We start from the raw sequence: 3045 nt of genomic DNA on the forward strand, positions 1-3045 counted from the left end.
CGAGCCCAGAGGTACACACACACACACACACACACACACACTACTGTTACTAATTTGTGTAGCATTTTTCTTAACCAGGTAAGGGCTGTACCTCTATGAACCTCCAGTGTATGATGACATCACTGTGTACTGATGACATCACTGTGTCTTGATGACATCACTGTGTACTGCTGAAGATGATTTGGAGGCAGTTGGAGGTTTTAGTCCAGAAACCGGAGCGTTTGTTTTCTCCTCCAGGGAGGAGCTGGAGTTGGGCGGAGCTGCTGAGGACAAACCCAGAACTCTGACGGACGACAGCAAGGTAGAGGGCTTTTATTTTGAAAGGAACACCTTGAGGAGAGGTTTTACTGTCCGACTACAAGCCACCAAGGGAAATGTCAGACTTGGTTTGTGTATAAACAGCTGGAACAGAGTGTCCACATGTTCTGAAGTCTTAATGATTTAAACTGAAGGCTTTCAGAAGGCAGATCTCAGCTTGTTAAACAGATGTTTATCCAGCAGTAAGTTTCATTTTGATGCAACTCTGACATTAGAAATTAGTTTTATCGTCAGGTTCTGTCCAGTCAGTGATTTTCAGCAGAGCAGAGTTGAGTCTCAGAATAAGACAAACATCATGAACTGTGGTTTCACCAGAAGATGAAGTGACTGGAGCAGCTGGACTGTTGCTTTGGTTTCTCTGACAGTTTGGTCTCATTTTCACTGTGAGCTGAATCCAGAACAGATTCATACAGCAGATCTGCTTTAACAACATGATCACTCTTCATATCTACAAACATTTAATTTCCTGCTGTCCTTTTTTGTCTTCTGTCCATTTAGATTCACAACATTAAGTTTTCTTAAGTGTGTGTGTGTGTGTGTGTGTGTGTGTGTGTGTGTGTGTGTGTATGCAGCCCTCTGCAGAGCCCCCCCCTCCCCCCTCCAGACTGTCTCTGCCTTATAAAGTGATGAAGTCTCTGGACGGCGAGTTGTACCGAAACCTGGAGTTTGACGTCTGGCACGACACCTGCAAAGGTACCGGCTCTTCTTCTGTGGTGAAAACAGCTCAGTCTCAGCTCTTCTTCTGTGGTTAAAACAGCTCAGTCTCAGCTCTTCTTCTGTGGTGAAAACAGCTCAGCCTGAGCTCTTCTTCTGTGGTGAAAACAGCTCAGCCTGAGCTCTTCTTCTGTGGTTAAAACAGCAGAAGATCCAGATCTTAAAATCCTCATGAGATGAACTCCCATCACCTTTACTTCCTGGAAAACAGAGTATCTTTAATGATGACATCACACTGCACCAGGAGGAGGAAATGTACATTTCTAACCAATAAAACATCAGATTTTTGAACAGTCCCGCCCCTCTGCCCCTCCCATCCAGTCAAACTGCCTTTCTGTCCTTGACTCATATTCCATTGGTTTAGACTTTTGAATGATCCCTCACTGCGTTATGCCCCGCCCCCAACATCCTGTTTCAACAGGAAGCAGTAAATGGTAAAGATGTTGTTTCAGGGGGTCTTTAAAACAAACAAAGAAGAAGAAGGACAGGTGAGATAAAAACCACTCAGCAGGTTTACAGAAGCATCAAACCCAGAAGTTCTGAACAATCCTGCAGCCTGCTGTTACACCTGAACACATCATCACATCAGCTGAATAGTTCATTTAGAAACTTTAAATGCGTCCAGTGAGTCCGGCTCCCGAAGGTTCAGCTCATTTTGCGACTGATTCCAAGCAGAGGAGCAGCAAAGCTAAACCCCTTTTTCCCAGTTCAGCACAGACTTTAGGGACGGTTAGTAGGAATACGTCCTGGGAGTCCTGGGACAGTAACTTCCTGTACTTTTTTGAAGGATGCAGATTAGTCCAGAACACTCCGGAGCTTCCAAAACAACTGAAGTCTCTGAGGACCGATCTTAGAGTTCCCAAAATAACAAAAATACCCACAAAATGACTCCATACAGCTCGTGAAGCTTAATCCAAGTCTTCTGATGGCATGTGATCTCTCTGTGACTGGAGAAAAACTACATTTGATCCTTTTATTTAATGCAAGTCAAGTCTTTCTGCGTTGTATTTAGCTTCTGCTTTACCAAACCTGACAAGGCCACCGTCTGGATCAGATTTAAATAATGGATCAAGTTTAGTTTTTTCCACACAGAGCGATCGTATGGAAGTCCTGAAAGTGACTCCACACAATAATAAATGAACCTGCCTCTTCTGATTGGAGCCTCCATGATATTCAGATGAAGGAATCAAGTCAAGTCAAGTTTATTTATGTAGCCCTTTGTCACAAGCATGTGTCAGAGGACTTTACAGAGAGTGTGTCTAGCTCAGTCTAACTAAACACAATCAATGAATTAATAAAAAGTATTAACTGCAGATTAGTTACTAACTGATCTGTAATGTGATTACTGTAATGCTGCTGTAACCCTGCAGAGAGACAGACAGGTAGACTGGATCCCAGTGTTCATCGTGTGTGTGTGTGTGTGTGTGTGTGTGTGTGTGTGTGTGTGTGTGTGTGTGTGTGTGTGTGACAGAGATGCAGAAGACGGACTACATGGTGTTTGCGGGGAGGCAGTACTTCCTGGGAGACAAGTGTCAGGTAGAGCCGACGTTTTGTTCGGCTGGCTTCACACGGTGAAACTTTCAAGCAACTAGTTGCAGGTTGGAAATTGCATGAAACATAATTTCCATGCAACTTGACAGTCTCATGCAACACGATTTAATAGTTTATTTCACTAAAATTAGCTAGCTAGTAATTTTTCATCTTCCGTATTGTTTTCTCACTAGATTATATCAAGTGGGAAGTGTCATTGTAACCACATTTGCATCTTTGTATCTTATTTCGTATCGTTTTCTCACTGGATAATATCAATTCAGACGTGTTGTATCATTGTATCGTTTCACACTCTGTTCAAGCAGCTTGATCCAGTGAGCCTCCGGTGAGTGATTCTCCCTTTGATTCAAGGAAAATAAATAAATCGCTCTTTGTTGCCACCTTGTGACATCAGTATGAAATTGTAGCTTGACATGTGATTGTATTTTAGATAACAGCTCTGATTCTCATCAAAACTTTAGA

The sequence above is a fragment of the Centroberyx affinis genome, unplaced genomic scaffold, assembly GCF_046629955.1.
Source record: "Centroberyx affinis isolate AG114_WGS23_722 - 3 ecotype Tasmania unplaced genomic scaffold, CSIRO-AGI_Caff_v1 ptg004182l_1, whole genome shotgun sequence".
Taxonomy (NCBI): domain Eukaryota; kingdom Metazoa; phylum Chordata; class Actinopteri; order Beryciformes; family Berycidae; genus Centroberyx; species Centroberyx affinis.